The sequence below is a fragment of the Gymnoscopelus braueri genome (genome assembly GCF_963280865.1).
Source record: "Gymnoscopelus braueri genome assembly, chromosome: 15".
NCBI classification, from domain to species: domain Eukaryota; kingdom Metazoa; phylum Chordata; class Actinopteri; order Myctophiformes; family Myctophidae; genus Gymnoscopelus; species Gymnoscopelus braueri.
Window position 1 is genome coordinate 6196750 of NC_137620.1, and position 19065 is coordinate 6215814.

Consider the following 19065-nt stretch of genomic DNA (forward strand, 5'->3'; position numbering starts at 1 on the left):
TACCTTCACAATAAAGTTTATCCATTTACCTCCCAATGCAGCACATTTTACACTGGTTATTATTACAGGAAATAGGTGTAACTTAACATCGTGTGAGTGTGACACGCTCTTTCTTTCTCTCTCTCTCCCAGAAACACACACACGCTGTTAAGAGAGAGAGAAAGAAAGAGCGAGAGAGCGCGCGTGTGAGAGAGAGAGAGAGAGAGAGAGAGAGAGAGAGAGAGAGAGAGAGAGAGAGCTTGCAAAGCAGAGGATTTGAAATGTGCCTGATTTGCGGTGATAATGAATGAACTGCCGTGTCATTGTCAACCGGTCAGGATGTCAACCGCCCACAGCGCGTCTCCGCATGTGACACAAACTGGTGTAAAGTAAATGAGTACATTTACTCAAGTACTGTACTTAAAGGTAGGGTAAGTGATATTTTTTGGTTAAAACAAAAAGTATTTTGTTAAAAGGTTAAAATACTATATTCTGATAGTAATCATTGCTATGGAGTGTTTTTTCAGTAACAGATGTCTCCCTGTCTCTCCAGCTCTTTAATAAACAGAAAATACATTTTTCGGTAGGTGTCAAAATCTCAGCCAATCAGGAGAAAGTACCCATTTTGTAGCTTAATTTGTATAGTGTTCCAGTTCCAATTTTGCATGCTCATTTCTTAGTGTCATCACTTCCAATTTCACTTGTTTAATCTGTATCCTGATTGAGTTCTCTGTCCTGGTTGGATAAAATTGGAATTGAAACTGAAACTGAAACGAAAATGCATTTTCTGTTTAATAAAGAGGTGGAGAGACAAGGAGACTCCTAATACTGAACAAACACTCTATAGCAATGAGTACTATCAGAATATAGAGCTATTTAACAATTATTTTAACCAACGCAAATCACTTACCCTACCTTTAAGTACAATTCTCAGTCACTATTCGCCTCGCTGTATATATAAATATAAAGAATAACGGAGTAACGCACCATGTAGTAACGGTAACTGAGTTACTGAATTTAAAAAATAATGCGTTAAAGTACTAGTTACTGCCAAAAATAACGGCGTTACAGTAACGTGTTACTTGTAACACGTTAACGCTTGTAAACGTTTGGCAAAAATCAATAAGTCTTTATAAGACTGAAGGTGAACTGGTTAGGACATTGAGGAAACAAATTAGCTGGTGGAAGCATGGTGGGGGAAAGTGAAAGATGGCCGCCATCACAGGTGCTTTATTCGGTTTTTAAGTCTGACGTCATTTTGTAGTCCGACGCCACGTCAGGGTCCAAAAGGCACCAGCGCCGTCCACTCTTCATTGTAAACAAACATGTTGGAACCCGTAAATCTTTCTACAATAACGTCCTTTTTCAGAAATGAACCATTGAGGGTTAATAAGGGTCTTAATGCTAATATCATAGACAGTAAAAAGTAGGCTAATATATATATTTATATTTGTATTTATTTATTATTATTATTAACATTATAATATATATATTTTTATATTTATTTATATATATATATATATATATATATATATATATTTATATATAGATGTATAAAAAAAACGATTTCCTCTTCTTTTTGTCGTTGCCAGGAAAGCGGTAGAATGACACTTTAGTCGTTATTTTAGTCTCAGATCTGTTAAAACAGCGAGGGACACAGCACTGCGCACTTTTGAGATAGCGCCGCTACTCGAGGTCCGTTAGAACGATGAACTGCAGCTGCCAATGCAATCCCTATGAGAGGATATGAGAATTAGCCTACTTTTAGAATATTCCTACATTAACTGGAGACGATATTGATTTAAATAAAAATATGTTTCCAAATGTATGGAGTGTCTTTGTCAACATATCTTGTTGTTTTCTTAATAGTTAATGTGTTTCACATTTAATTTGCCACTTTAACGAGTTACACATAATGTTAACAAAGCAGAGGGAAAACGGCAGACAGACAAGTTGTCGCATTTCAGTGACATCACTGTCTTTACGAGCGCAGAGCGCCGACCAGTGGCGTACCCACTGTAGAGGCAGGACAGGCGGTCGCCTGCCCAACTAAGATCTCGCCTCCCTTAGAAACCCCAAACAACCCGAAAATTGCGTGCTTAAAGGGATATTTCACTTTCAAAAAAACTTTTGGTCATTTTATCGTCTACTCAGGCTTTTGTGAGCCCCCAGACCGTTTTTAAGTTGCTTGATTCAGTATTTAGATATTTGATTATCATGTTATCAGACACGCCCCCTTCCTATACAAACCCATTATAACTTCAAACTCCATTTTAACCCGTTAGATTCATCAAAAACACCCGTCCTTGGTTCTACTGACTCACCCTGCCCTCCTAATACGTGAGGGGCCGTATTTTTTTGATTACTTTTTTCATTTATTTTATTTTATTTTTTTAATGTATTTATTTTTTTTCATTTAAAAAAAAAAATATTAAAAATAAATGAAAAAAGTTATCGAAAAAACACGGCCCCCTCGCGTATTAGGAGGGCAGGGTGAGTCATCAGAACCAAGGACGGGTGTTTTTGACGAATCTAACATGTTAAAAATGGAGTTTGACGTTATAATGGGTTTGTATAGGAAGGGGGCGTGTCTGATAAAATGAATATCAATTATCTAAATACTGAATCAAGCAACTTAAAAACGGTCTGGGGGGCTCACAAAAGCCTGAGTAGATGATAAAATTACCAAAAGTTTCTTTGAAAGTGAAATATCCCTTTAATGCCCTCAAAGTCACGCATCCAACTGGACCTTTTGTTCCAGAGATAATGACCAAAACATAAACGGAAACGGCCACGTTCGCCGGTTTTCTGGGTATTGAAAACCTCAAGGGACGCGTCTGTAACGTATATACCATGCGACCACTTAAACGTAAGATTTCAGAAGCTAGAACTTTTGTCAAATGTCTCAACAAATGTATTTTCTGAAAAACTATTGTTGCTATGTCAGTGGTGGTGAAACTTTTTCTTGTCAAAATTGTATTTGGCCCCCAAAATTGTATTTGGCCGCCGATCCCCTTGAAAATATTTAGTTCCAGGGACCCCCCAGAAGCAAAGATTTGAGTTAAAATGTTGTTTTAAAAAATATATGTATTCAACACAAATGTTCAAGATTTTTTAATAATAGCAGATACTTGGCACTTGGTACCGCTCTATGAGCTTGTAGATCTGCTATTTTTGAATAGCCCAAAGTATAAAATAATGGTTAATAGCTAAAAATCGAAAATGACACAGTACTGTATGCGCTCCCAGTCTTAATGGGTTAATATGGGAAAAATAAATACATAAAAGCTATACAGTATTTATAAAATGGTGCTGAGATTACATTATTTGTTGATAACTTAATAGGTTACGCAAAGCTGCATGTTTAAAATGTGCATGTTTCTGTAGAATGTATACAGCAACCCACTCTGCTGAGCTCCATGGAATGCCTGATTTCGTCCACCTTCTTCAGTCTATCCTGGATTTTACACGTTACCTCTGATGTGGTTGTTTTCAACAGAACCTGGACATCAAAACAGCAACAAAAAAAAAGAAATCATCAGCAGAACAACAAGAAATATAAAGTAACCAGGGGGGATGGGAGGTTAATCAATCATTCTGCTTTTGATACATCCACCCCACTCTGGTCATGCATTCTTTATTACCAGTGGGAATAAGTTGAAAATGTTTTTTACAAATCAAACCGTGAATATAAATGAAGCATAGTGTTAGTTCATTGTAACCCAGGTTTCAAAAGGTTTTCAAAAGGTTTGTGTCACTGCTGTCTGTGTGTCACTGACAGAGAGACACACACACACACACACACACACACACACACACCGTCACACACACACACACACACACACACACACACACACACACACACACACACACACACACACACACACACACACTCAGTCTCACTCAATCAATCAGTCACACCAGTGCTTGCAATCATTGCAATCATTGAAGTTGGTTCAAAATGTTTGTTTTTGGTTGGAATGTTATTATTTTGAAAGTTATGCAATGCTTGTAGATAAGCTGTTTTTTAGTTAATCTGTGATCTTGTAGATCTGCTTTTGGTTATTTGATATTAATTTGGCCTTTCTATGAATCCAGGCCAGGTTACTTTTCTTGATACGAAAAAGGATCATGATGGCGAGCCAACTAACCCGAACCCAACGTTAATGGAGTTCGACCTACCTGGAGGGTAGGCCAAAGAGCAGCAGCCACACACTATCCCCTCAAGTAACATTACACACTACACTGCCCTCACACTGCCACTTCCCTCTGACTATAGACAATACCTTGACCATAGACAACTACCTACCTGCTTAAAGACTCTGTTTGGATACCTTGCTGAAAGTTATTGAACTGTTGTATGTTTTGTTTTATTTTCATTTTTGATCAAATACACAGTATATTTTGCTACAATCATGTCTCTTGTCTATTTAATTTAATGTTGCCATCAATATAATTTATTCCTCCACTCTTCACCTACCTCTGTCTGCAGTAAACTGGTCCTATAACATTTATGCTTTGCCCACTCTAAGCATATGGTACATCATGCAGGACACTTCTTGCATGCCTCAGCTGTAAGTCAGCAGATGTGAACATCAGCCTAGCCTCCTATTCCCCATTGACAGCTCTGCTGGTCATTACGTCACACATTCATACTCCAATCAGAGCTCACGCCTTAAAAAGGAGGTCCCTTTAAATACGGCTTTGCATGCATTAGGTTGCTCCGCCTCAGTGCATAATCACCCTGTCGGGCTTCAAATTTCAATAATCACCTCCCCATGCATTATTCCTTGCTTCGTAACTTGCTTGCTATCTGTAGAACTAACTACTTGGCTCTCATCTCTAACATGCAAAATCTCTCTTTTGTTAGGCAAAAATTGTCTCTATGCACATCCAATATGCTCTTCACTATCCAGCAAGATTATGCCACCAAACACAGAGCCTGATGGACATTTCAGCCAACTACCTTTCTTAGAGAAATAATACAAAAGCTACATATAATGACCGCGTGGCACAATGGATAAGGCGCCTGACTACGAATCAGGAGATTGAGGGTTCGAATCCCTTCGTGGTTGTCCTTCCGTGTAACTTACAAAGTTACCTGAAATGAACACAACTTGGTACTTGTAGAAATAACTGGTTGGCTTTCCGTTAAACCTGAGTTTCAAGTTAAGGTAACTGATTGCTCCTCATGGCTGTGACAGATTTCAGTCTTTGTCCAGTAAAAACGGAGTGGTTTTCACGGCTCTGACCCATATGCTCTTCACTGCATTATCCAGCAACATTATGCCGCCAAACACACAGCTGTAAGCCCTGATGGACTTTTCATCCCACTAACATCCTGACAGAGAGAATACATCATAGAGATACAAGGACCACGTGGCCTAATGGATAACGCATCTGACTTGGAATCAGAAGATTGAGTGTTCGAGTCCCTCTGTGGTTGGCCTACCGTGTAACTGTCAAAGTTAACTGCAATTAATCGCGACTTGCTGTCTGCAGAAATAACTGCTTGGCTCTCCGTCAAACCTGACTTTCAAATTCATTGATCTTCATGGCTGTGACTGATTTCAGTCTTTGTCCAGTAAAAACTGCATCACAGGGTTTGATTTGGCCAAGATAATCATGCCTCTTTTAGTTGTGTCAACTAAAATGGAGGGTCTTGAGCTCTTTTACTATAATATACTTCAAAGCTGACCTTGGGCCTCGACCAAACGGGAATGCACTGGATGCTTTGAATTTGCCAAGATCAAGAAAACACTCAGACTGCATGCTGAAACCCTCTGAGCCACTTTGCAAACAGTTAGTTGCAACAAATCATTGAAAAAGCAGGCCTGTTAGCTCAGCTGGTCAGAGCGTGGTGCTAATAACGCCAAGGTCGCGGGTTCGATCCCCGTACGGGCCATAGAGTACTGATTAGAATGTATCCCTGTGCATCTCTAACATGCAAAATCTCTCTTTTGTTAGGCAAAAACTGTCTCTATGCACATCCAATATGCTCTTCACTATCCAGCAAGATTATGCCACCAAACACAGAGCCATAATCCCTGATGGACATTTCAGCCAACTACCTTTCTTACAGAAATAATACAAAAGCTACATATAAGGACCGCGTGGCCCAATGGATAAGGCGCCTGACTACGAATCAGGAGATTGAGGGTTCGAATCCCTTCGTGGTTGTCCTTCCGTGTAACTGTCAAAGCTACCTGAAATGAACACAACTTGGTACTTGTAGATGTAACTGGTTGGCTTTCCGTTAAACCTGAGTTTCAAGTTCAGGCAACTGATTGATCCCCATGGCTGTGACAGATTTCAGTCTTTGTCCAGTAAAAACAGAGTGGTTTTCACGGCTCTGACCCATATGCTCTTCACTGCATTATCCAGCAACATTATGCCGCCAAACACACAGCTGTAAGCCCTGATGGACTTTTCATCCCACTAACATTCTGACAGAGAGAATACATCATAGAGATAAAAGGACCACGTGGCCTAATGGATAAGGCGTCTGACTTCGAATCAGAAGATTGAGTGTTCGAGTCCCTTCGTGGTTGGCCTACCGTGTAACTGTCAAAGTTAACTGCAATTAATCACGACTTGCTGTCTGTAGAATGAACTGCTTGGCTCTCCGTCAAACCTGACTTTCAAATTCATTGATCTTCATGGCTGTGACTGCTTTCAGTCTTTGTCCAGTAAAAACTGCATCACAGTCTTTGATTTGGCCAAGTTAATCATGCCTCTTTTAGTTGTGTCAACTAAAATGGAGGGTCTTGAGCTCTTTTACTATAATATACTTCAAAGCTGACCTTGGGCCTCGACCAAACGGGAATGCACTGGATGCTTTGAATTTGCCAAAATCAAGAAAACACTCAGACTGCATGCTAAAACCCTCTGAGCCACTTTGCAAACAGTTAGTTGCATCAAATCATTGAAAAAGCAGGCCTGTTAGCTCAGCTGGTCAGAGCGTGGTGCTAATAACGCCAAGGTCGTGGGTTCGATCCCCGTACGGGCCATAGAGTACTGATTAGAATGTATCCCTGTGCATCTCTAACATGCAAAATCTCTCTTTTGTTAGGCAAAAACTGTCTCTATGCACATCCAATATGCTCTTCACTATCCAGCAAGATTATGCCACCAAACACAGAGCCATAATCCCTGATGGACATTTCAGCCAACTACCTTTCTTTTTTTTTTAATCTTTTTTTTATTATTTTTATCCCACGATTTTGTAACCCTATTTTTTTTACACCCAGTGCCAATTGTCTATGTAATCATGGGCACTACCTTCCCTCTGCCAACCTAGGGAGGCCAGGGCCGAGCTCATGCCTCCTTCAATGCATGAGAGCCAACAGACCTTCTTGTCACCTGACAGGGGAGAGTTTCCCTGGTTGGACGTAGCGCGTGGAAGGAACACGTTATTCCAACCAGTTCCCTTCCCCTCCATCAGGCGCCCCGGCTGGCCAGGGGGAGGCAGTATAGTGACCAGGATTACTGCATGTTTTTGTGAGGGTATCTACCCTAGGAGACACGGGGAGAACATGCAAACTCCACACAGAAAGGCCCTTTCGCCAACCCCACCTAGGGTATGGGCACTGATGACGCGGAGGAGAGAACACGCCCCCAGCGCCCACAGCGTCCCCTGCGGGAATCGAACCCAGGACCTTCTAGCTGTGAGGCGACAGCACTACCGACTGTGCCAAAGACATCGCCTGCTTGTCGAGGTCGGAGCGCTATAATATGAACGTTCGGCCAATCAAAGAAAAGCACACGCACTGGGAGGACGGGATCGACTCCTGCCCGAGACAACTTTCTTCAACTGTGGCTCTGCTTGCTTGTAGCATATATACTGTACATATAATGTAACATACGCTTGTATTCATTGCGTCTGTCATTCTAGACTTACAATTGATGAGATGATCAAAGCATTAATAATTACCATGAGCCACCGAGGGCACGTTGAGCCACGAGTTCAACGATGCTTGTAGGCAGCCGATAATATAACATTAACATTAACCTGATCAAAGCAGAACGTGAGCTTTTACTGGCTGACTTAATGTTCCTGCATGGTTTCTTTCCGACATACAGCTAAACATTGTCCAATTTTCTATTAAGTGTATAGCCTACATTATATTTTGGCTATATGTGACAAGAAGAAGAAGTGTAATAAAATTGTAGAGTGTGATTGTGAACGCTTTCCCGTGTCGTTCAAACGTCTTAATAAAGTGTGCGCATGAGATCCTTATGTTATTCCCACAATGACATCCTTATGAGAGCCTATATACTCACCTTTACGCACGGTGGATTTACTTGGATTATGCGATATAATAGCCTGTGCGACAGTGTGCGTCCATCCTATTCTTTATTATGGTGAACGAATTGATACTTATATTATAATACTAATAATTATTATTATTGTTTTATCCTTGTTGGTGTACAGTTGGTTCTAGCTGTCACAGCATGATGCATTGTCAGCTTGTAGATCGGCTATTTTCAGTGAATGTAGGTTACCCCGCAAAATAGGGATGCTGGTAAAAAAAAAGAAGAAAAAAAGAGAGATAAACTGTTCTATATCACATGGATTTGGCGGACCCCCTGTAGTAACTACGAGGACCCCCTAGGGCCTAGGGGTCCCGGACCTCCGTTTTTACATCATATAAGACGGCAATTTATTTTGTTAACTCTGTCTTGCCTGTCTAAGTGACTCTATAGGTATAGCCTACATTATATTTCGCTTAATATAATGTTGACACTATGACGAACTCTTGTTTCCCTTAACCTAATAATGTAACTGTAATAAATAGCCGACATTTTGCAATGTGTCATTGTTATCCAAGTTATTGCTAGTAGCCTAATCAGTGGTGGAAAAAGTACTCAAACTTTTTACTTAAGTAAAAGTATCAATACCGCAATACAGAAATACTCTATTACAAGTAAATGAAGACCGCATGGCTACTTAAAATTCACGAGGATATGCAAATGAGCCATGCGGTCTTACTTAGCCTACCACAAACAGCAGATCGCAGCATGACGCGTTGTCATCTTGTAGATCGGCTATTTTCAGTGAATGTACCCCCAGATGCTGGTTATAGTGAAAAAAAAAATGGAAAAAAGAGAGAAAATCTCAAATAGATTTGGCGGACCCCCTGTACTGTAGTAACTATGAGGACCCCCTTATGAAGACCCCTGTTCTAGGTTAACATATGGCTATGGTTTAGAACAGTTTTAAACCATAGCATGTCACCCTAATATATTGTTGATACCCTAACTCATAAACTCTTTTAGTTATGTAGTGATAGTCTACCTACATCATTGAGAGCTTATAGATTTGCTATTTTCAAATGGCTGAAAATATGTATATAGGGCTGAAGTGGTTAATGTATGTTCTGTAATAATAATCCAAATCTACAACTTAACTTAAGTTTTCAAATAATTGTAGTGGAGTACAAGTATAATATTTGCCTCTGAGATCAGATTTAGTGGAGTAGAAGTAAAAGTACTGAAAATTGCAAATACTTGGAAAACAAACGCCAGTCATGGATCATATGACGGTCGTCTGTCGGTCATGGATGAACTTCAACCTGGTGTTTGCACTTTCTCCCTTTTTGCTCCATACATCTATATACACGTTTAAATTTCAAAAATAAAGTGCTTAGCTCATGGCCACACATGTTACAATTATGTACGGGCCCTCAATAAGTACCCGTATTTTCCGTATTATTCAATAAAAAGCCACCGATCGGATTAAAATATCCGATCGGTGGCCATTTTCTCATAGAGTTATAATGCACCAGAGTGCAATACACCTCCCAGCCGATAGGGTCACGTAGTTGAAAGCATATGAAGAAAATAAGGGGAAAATGGCCACCAATCGGATTAAAATGCTTTTTATTTAACAATTCAAAATATTCGGGTACTTCTGAGGAAACGTACATAGTTGTAAAATCCGTAGCCATGGGGTAAGCACTTTATATTTGGAATATGAACGTTCATGTAGATGTACGGACCAAAAAGGGAGAAAGTTTAAATACCAAGTTGAGCTCATCCATGACGGTCGGTCACGATATGACAGTCATGTTTCAGGGCTATAAACTCATACATGATCGGTTTTGCTGTTCTCAAATACATTACCCACAATAAATAAAATACTGGAGCACAGCCTGGGTACTTTGAAGGCAGTAAGATAATCAAAATAGAAAAGATTGTAACTTCCTCTTGCAATGAACAGCCAACTAATTTCCAAATGGACTGCAGGTTATGTAAAAAAACGAATACAATTACTAGATCATGATGTACCATGGAATGACAAAAGAACAAGCTGACAAAGTGTACAAATCAATCAAATCAATCTTTATTTTTATTTAATGCTTTCTGTGCTGTTTCTCCTACCATGCTCCTCCTTCTTCCTTGTCTAGGAATGGAGTCTGGGAGTTGAGGGAAAGATTTAACAGGTCAGTGAATTTGAGTGAAACAATAAATACAGGACCGAGATTTGCCGCTGCTGACGGGGGCGGGTCCGGGAGTTGAGGGAAAGATTTAACTGGTAGTGAAACAGTAAATCCAGCAGGGAGTTAAGGACCACAAGCAGTGACTGCAGGACCGTGATTGGCTGCCCAGAAGAGACGAAGAAGTTACTGCAGGCGCCACCGTGCCCCACCCAACTACCTTTCTTACAGAAATAATACAAAAGCTACATATAAGGACCGCGTGGCCCAATGGATAAGGCGCCTGACTACGAATCAGGAGATTGAGGGTTCGAATCTTTTCGTGGTTGTCCTTCCGTGTAACTGTCAAAGCTACCTGAAATGAACACAACTTGGTACTTGTAGAAGTAACTGGTTGGCTTTGAGTTTCAAGTTCAGGCAACTGATTGATCCTCATGGCTGTGACAGATTTCAGTCTTTGTCCAGTAAAAACAGAGTGGTTTTCACGGCTCTGACCCATATGCTCTTCACTGCATTATCCAGCAACATTATGCCGCCAAACACACAGCTGTAAGCCCTGATGGACTTTTCATCCCACTAACATTCTGACAGAGAGAATACATCATAGAGATACAAGGACCACGTGGCCTAATGGATAAGGCGTCTGACTTCGAATCAGAAGATTGAGGGTTCGAGTCCCTTCGTGGTTGGCCTACCGTGTAACTGTCAAAGTTAACTGCAATTAATCGTGACTTGCTGTCTGTAGAAATAACTGCTTGGCTCTCTGTCAAACCTGACTTTCAAATTCATTGATCTTCATGGCTGTGACTGATTTCAGTCTTTGTCCAGTAAAAACTGCATCACAGTGTTTGATTTGGCCAAGTTAATCATGCCTCTTTTAGTTGTGTCAACTAAAATGGAGGGTCTTGAGCTCTTTTACTATAATATACTTCAAAGCTGACCTTGGGCCTCGACCAAACGGGAATGCACTGGATGCTTTGAATTTGCCAAAATCAAGAAAACACTCAGACTGCATGCTGAAACCCTCTGAGCCACTTTGCAAACAGTTAGTTGCAACAAATCATTGAAAAAGCAGGCCTGTTAGCTCAGCTGGTCAGAGCGTGGTGCTAATAACGCCAAGGTCGCGGGTTCGATCCCCGTACGGGCCATAGAGTACTGATTAGAATGTATCCCTGTGCATCTCTAACATGCAAAATCTCTCTTGTGTTAGGCAAAAACTGTCTCTATGCACATCCAATATGCTCTTCACTATCCAGCAAGATTATGCCACCAAACACAGAGCCATAATCCCTGATGGACATTTCAGCCAACTACCTTTCTTACAGAAATAATACAAAAGCTACATATAAGGACCGCATGGCCCAATGGATAAGGCGCCTGACTACGAATCAGGAGATTGAGGGTTCGAATCCCTTCGTGGTTGTCCTTCCGTGTAACTGTCAAAGCTACCTGAAATGAACACAACTTGGTACTTGTAGAAGTAACTGGTTGGCTTTCCGTTAAACCTGAGTTTCAAGTTCAGGCAACTGATTGATCCTCATGGCTGTGACAGATTTCAGTCTTTGTCCAGGAAAAACGGAGTGGTTTTCACGGCTCTGACCCATATGCTCTTCACTGCATTATCCAGCAACATTATGCCGCCAAACACACAGCTGTAAGCCCTGATGGACTTTTCATCCCACTAACATTCTGACAGAGAGAATACATCATAGAGATACAAGGACCACGTGGCCTAATGGATAAGGCGTCTGACTTCGAATCAGAAGATTGAGGGTTCGAGTCCCTTCGTGGTTGGCCTACCGTGTAACTGTCAAAGTTAACTGCAATTAATCGCGACTTGCTGTCTGTAGAAATAACTGCTTGGCTCTCCGTCAAACCTGACTTTCAAATTCATTGATCTTCATGGCTGTGACTGATTTCAGTCTTTGTCCAGTAAAAACTGCATCACAGTGTTTGATTTGGCCAAGTTAATCATGCCTCTTTTAGTTGTGTCAACTAAAATGGAGGGTCTTGAGCTCTTTTACTATAATATACTTCAAAGCTGACCTTGGGCCTCGACCAAACGGGAATGCACTGGATGCTTTGAATTTGCCAAAATCAAGAAAACACTCAGACTGCATGCTGAAACCCTCTGAGCCACTTTGCAAACAGTTAGTTGCAACAAATCATTGAAAAAGCAGGCCTGTTAGCTCAGCTGGTCAGAGCGTGGTGCTAATAACGCCAAGGTCGCGGGTTCGATCCCCGTACGGGCAATAGAGTACTGATTAGAATGTATCCCTGTGCATCTCTAACATGCAAAATCTCTCTTTTGTTAGGCAAAAAATGTCTCTATGCACATCCAATATGCTCTTAACTATCCAGCAAGATTATGCCACCAAACACAGAGCCATAATCCCTGATGGACATTTCAGCCAACTACCTTTCTTACAGAAATAATACAAAAGCTAAATATAAGGACCGCGTGGCCCAATGGATAAGGCGCCTGACTACGAATCAGGAGATTGAGGGTTTGAATCCCTTCGTGGTTGTCCTTCCGTGTAACTGTCAAAGCTACCTGAAATGAACACAACTTGGTACTTGTAGAAGTAACTGGTTGGCTTTCCGTTAAACCTGAGTTTCAAGTTCAGGCAACTGATTGATCCTCATGGCTGTGACAGATTTCAGTCTTTGTCCAGTAAAAACGGAGTGGTTTTCACGGCTCTGACCCATATGCTCTTCACTGCATTATCCAGCAACATTATGCCGCCAAACACACAGCTGTAAGCCCTGATGGACTTTTCATCCCACTAACATTCTGACAGAGAGAATACATCATAGAGATACAAGGACCACGTGGCCTAATGGATAAGGCGTCTGACTTCGAATCAGAAGATTGAGGGTTCGAGTCCCTTCGTGGTTGGCCTACCGTGTAACTGTCAAAGTTAACTGCAATTAATCGCGACTTGCTGTCTGTAGAAATAACTGCTTGGCTCTCCGTCAAACCTGACTTTCAAATTCATTGATCTTCATGGCTGTGACTGATTTCAGTCTTTGTCCAGTAAAAACTGCATCACAGTGTTTGATTTGGCCAAGTTAATCATGCCTCTTTTAGTTGTGTCAACTAAAATGGAGGGTCTTGAGCTCTTTTACTATAATATACTTCAAAGCTGACCTTGGGCCTCGACCAAACGGGAATGCACTGGATGCTTTGAATTTGCCAAAATCAAGAAAACACTCAGACTGCATGCTGAAACCCTCTGAGCCACTTTGCAAACAGTTAGTTGCAACAAATCATTGAAAAAGCAGGCCTGTTAGCTCAGCTGGTCAGAGCGTGGTGCTAATAACGCCAAGGTCGCGGGTTCGATCCCCGTACGGGCAATAGAGTACTGATTAGAATGTATCCCTGTGCATCTCTAACATGCAAAATCTCTCTTTTGTTAGGCAAAAAATGTCTCTATGCACATCCAATATGCTCTTAACTATCCAGCAAGATTATGCCACCAAACACAGAGCCATAATCCCTGATGGACATTTCAGCCAACTACCTTTCTTACAGAAATAATACAAAAGCTAAATATAAGGACCGCGTGGCCCAATGGATAAGGCGCCTGACTACGAATCAGGAGATTGAGGGTTTGAATCCCTTCGTGGTTGTCCTTCCGTGTAACTGTCAAAGCTACCTTATATGAACACAACTTGGTACTTGTAGAAGTAACTGGTTGGCTTTCCGTTAAACCTGAGTTTCAAGTTCAGGCAACTGATTGATCCTCATGGCTGTGACAGATTTCAGTCTTTGTCCAGTAAAAACGGAGTGGTTTTCACGGCTCTGACCCATATGCTCTTCACTGCATTATCCAGCAACATTATGCCGCCAAAAACACACAGCTGTAAGCCCTGATGGACTTTTCATCCCACTAACATTCTGACAGAGAGAATACATCATAGAGATACAAGGACCACGTGGCCTAATGGATAAGGCGTCTGACTTCGAATCAGAAGATTGAGTCCCTTCGTGGTTGGCCTACCGTGTAACTGTCAAAGTTAACTGCAATTAATCGCGACTTGCTGTCTGTAGAATTAACTGCTTGGCTCTCCGTCAAACCTGACTTTCAAATTCATTGATCTTCATGGCTGTGACTGATTTCAGTCTTTGTCCAGTAAAAACTGCATCACAGTGTTTGATTTGGCCAAGTTAATCATGCCTCTTTTAGTTGTGTCAACTAAAATGGAGGGTCTTGAGCTCTTTTACTATAATATACTTCAAAGCTGACCTTGGGCCTCGACCAAACGGGAATGCACTGGATGCTTTGAATTTGCCAAAATCAAGAAAACACTCAGACTGCATGCTGAAACCCTCTGAGCCACTTTGCAAACAGTTAGTTGCAACAAATCATTGAAATAGCAGGCCTGTTAGCTCAGCTGGTCAGAGCGTGGTGCTAATAACGCCAAGGTCGCGGGTTCGATCCCCGTACGGGCCATAGAGTACTGATTAGAATGTATCCCTGTGCATCTCTAACATGCAAAATCTCTCTTTTGTTAGGCAAAAAATGTCTCTATGCACATCCAATATGCTCTTCACTATCCAGCAAGATTATGCCACCAAACACAGAGCCATAATCCCTGATGGACATTTCAGCCAACTACCTTTCTTACAGAAATAATACAAAAGCTACATATAAGGACCGCGTGGCCCAATGGCTAAGGCGCCTGACTACGAATCAGGAGATTGAGGGTTCGAATCCCTTCGTGGTTGTCCTTCCGTGTAACTGTCAAAGCTACCTGATATGAACACAACTTGGTACTTGTAGAAGTAACTGGTTGGCTTTCCGTTAAACCTGAGTTTCAAGTTCAGGCAACTGATTGATCCCCATGGCTGTGAGAGATTTCAGTCTTTGTCCAGTAAAAACGGAGTGGTTTTCACGGCTCTGACCCATATGCTCTTCACTGCATTATCCAGCAACATTATGCCGCCAAACACACAGCTGTAAGCCCTGATGGACTTTTCATCCCACTAACATTCTGACAGAGAGAATACATCATAGAGATACAAGGACCACGTGGCCTAATGGATAAGGCGTCTGACTTCGAATCAGAAGATTGAGGGTTCGAGTCCCTTCGTGGTTGGCCTACCATGTAACTGTCAAAGTTAACTGCAATTAATCGCGACTTGCTGTCTGTAGAAATAACTGCTTAGCTCTCCGTCAAACCTGACTTTCAAATTCATTGATCTTCATGGCTGTGACTGATTTCAGTCTTTGTCCAGTAAAAACTGCATCACAGTATTTGATTTGGCCAAGTTAATCATGCCTCTTTTAGTTGTGTCAACTAAAATGGAGGGTCTTGAGCTCTTTTACTATAATATACTTCAAAGCTGACCTTGGGCCTCGACCAAACGGGAATGCACTGGATGCTTTGAATTTGCCAAAATCAAGAAAACACTCAGACTGCATGCTGAAACCCTCTGAGCCACTTTGCAAACAGTTAGTTGCAACAAATCATTGAAAAAGCAGGCCTGTTAGCTCAGCTGGTCAGAGCGTGGTGCTAATAACTCCAAGGTCGCGGGTTCGATCCCCGTATGGGCCATAGAGTACTGATTAGAATGTATCCCTGTGCATCTCTAACATGCAAAATCTCTCTTTTGTTAGGCAAAAACTGTCTCTATGCACATCCAATATGCTCTTCACTATCCAGCAAGATTATGCCACCAAACACAGAGCCATAATCCCTGATGGACATTTCAGCCAACTACCTTTCTTACAGAAATAATACAAAAGCTACATATAAGGACCGCGTGGCCCAATGGATAAGGCGCCTGACTACGAATCAGGAGATTGAGGGTTCGAATCCCTTCGTGGTTGTTCTTCCGTGTAACAGTCAAAGCTACCTGAAATGAACACAACTTGGTACTTGTAGAAGTAACTGGTTGGCTTTCCGTTAAACCTGAGTTTCAAGTTCAGGCAACTGATTGATCCTCATGGCTGTGACAGATTTCAGTCTTTGTCCAGTAAAAACGGAGTGGTTTTCACGGCTCTGACCCATATGCTCTTCACTGCATTATCCAGCAACATTATGCCGCCAAACACACAGCTGTAAGCCCTGATGGACTTTTCATCCCACTAACATTCTGACAGAGAGAATACATCATAGAGATACAAGGACCACGTGGCCTAATGGATAAGGCGTCTGACTTCGAATCAGAAGATTGAAGGTTCGAGTCCCTTCGTGGTTGGCCTACCGTGTAACTGTCAAAGTTAACTGCAATTAATCGCGACTTGCTGTCTGTAGAAATAACTGCTTGGCTCTCCGTCAAACCTGACTTTCAAATTCATTGATCTTCATGGCTGTGACTGATTTCAGTCTTTGTCCAGTAAAAACTGCATCACAGTGTTTGATTTGGCCAAGTTAATCATGCCTCTTTTAGTTGTGTCAACTAAAATGGAGGGTCTTGAGCTCTTTTACTATAATATACCTCAAAGCTGACCTTGGGCCTCGACCAAACGGGAATGCACTGGATGCTTTGAATTTGCCAAAATCAAGAAAACACTCAGACTGCATGCTGAAACCCTCTGAGCCACTTTGCAAACAGTTAGTTGCAAAAAATCATTGAAAAAGCAGGCCTGTTAGCTCAGCTGGTCAGAGAGTGGTGCTAATAACGCCAAGGTCGCGGGTTCGATCCCCGTACGGGCCATAGAGTACTGATTAGAATGTATCCCTGTGCATCTCTAACATGCAAAATCTCTCTTTTGTTAGGCAAAAACTGTCTCTATGCACATCCAATATGCTCTTCACTATCCAGCAAGATTATGCCACCAAACACAGAGCCATAATCCCTGATGGACATTTCAGCCAACTACCTTTCTTACAGAAATAATACAAAAGCTACATATAAGGACCGCGTGGCCCAATGGATAAGGCGCCTGACTACGAATCAGGAGATTGAGGGTTCGAATCCCTTCGTGGTTGTCCTTCCGTATAACTGTCAAAGCTACCTGAAATGAACACAACTTGGTACTTGTAGAAGTAACTGGTTGGCTTTCCGTTAAACCTGAGTTTCAAGTTCAGGCAACTGATTGATCCTCATGGCTGTGACAGATTTCAGTCTTTGTCCAGTGAAAACGGAGTGGTTTTCACGGCTCTGACCCATATGCTCTTCACTGCATTATCCAGCAACATTATGCCGCCAAACACACAGCTGTAAGCCCTGATGGACTTTTCATCCCACTAACATTCTGACAGAGAGAATACATCATAGAGATACAAGCACCACGTGGCCTAATGGATAAGGCGTCTGACTTCGAATCAGAAGATTGAGGGTTCGAGTCCCTTCGTGGTTGGCCTACCGTGTAACTGTCAAAGTTAACTGCAATTAATCGTGACTTGCTGTCTGTAGAAATAACTGCTTGGCTCTCCGTCAAACTTGACTTTCAAATACATTGATCTTCATGGCTGTGACTTATTTCAGTCTTTGTCCAGTAAAAACTGCATCACAGTGTTTGATTTGGCCAAGTTAATCATGCCTCTTTTAGTTGTGTCAACTAAAATGGAGGGTCTTGAGCTCTTTTACTATAATATACTTCAAAGCTGACCTTGGGCCTCGACCAAACGGGAATGCACTGGATGCTTTGAATTTGCCAAAATCAAGAAAACACTCAGACTGCATGCTGAAACCCTCTGAGCCACTTTGCAAACAGTTAGTTGCAACAAATCATTGAAAAAGCAGGCCTGTTAGCTCAGCTGGTCAGAGCGTGGTGCTAATAACGCCAAGGTCGCGGGTTCGTTCCCCGTACGGGCCATAGAGTACTGATTAGAATGTATCCCTGTGCATCTCTAACATGCAAAATCTCTCTTTTGTTAGGCAAAAAATGTCTCTATGCACATCCAATATGCTCTTCACTATCCAGCAAGATTATGCCACCAAACACAGAGCCATAATCCCTGATGGACATTTCAGCCAACTACCTTTCTTACAGAAATAATACAAAAGCTACATATAAGGACCGCGTGGCCCAATGGATAAGGCGCCTGACTACGAATCAGGAGATTGAGGGTTCGAATCCCTTCGTGGTTGTCCTTCCGTATAACTGTCAAAGCTACCTGAAATGAACACAACTTGGTACTTGTAGAAGTAACTGGTTGGCTTTCCGTTAAACCTGAGTTTCAAGTTCAGGCAACTGATTGATCCTCATGGCTGTGACAGATTTCAGTCTTTGTCCAGTAAAAACGGAGTGGTTTTCACGGCTCTGACCCATATGCTCTTCACTGCATTATCCAGCAACATTATGCCGCCAAACACACAGCTGTAAGCCCTGATGGACTTTTCATCCCACTAACATTCTGACAGAGAGAATACATCATAGAGATACAAGGACCACGTGGCCTAATGGATAAGGCGTCTGACTTCGAATCAGAAGATTGAGGGTTCGAGTCCCTTCGTGGTTGGCCTACCGTGTAACTGTCAAAGTTAACTGCAATTAATTGCGACTTGCTGTCTGTAGAAATAACTGCTTGGCTCTCCGTCAAACCTGACTTTCAAATTCATTGATCTTCATGGCTGTGACTGATTTCAGTCTTTGTCCAGTAAAAACTGCATCACAGTGTTTGATTTGGCCAAGTTAATCATGCCTCTTTTAGTTGTGTCAACTAAAATGGAGGGTCTTGAGCTCTTTTA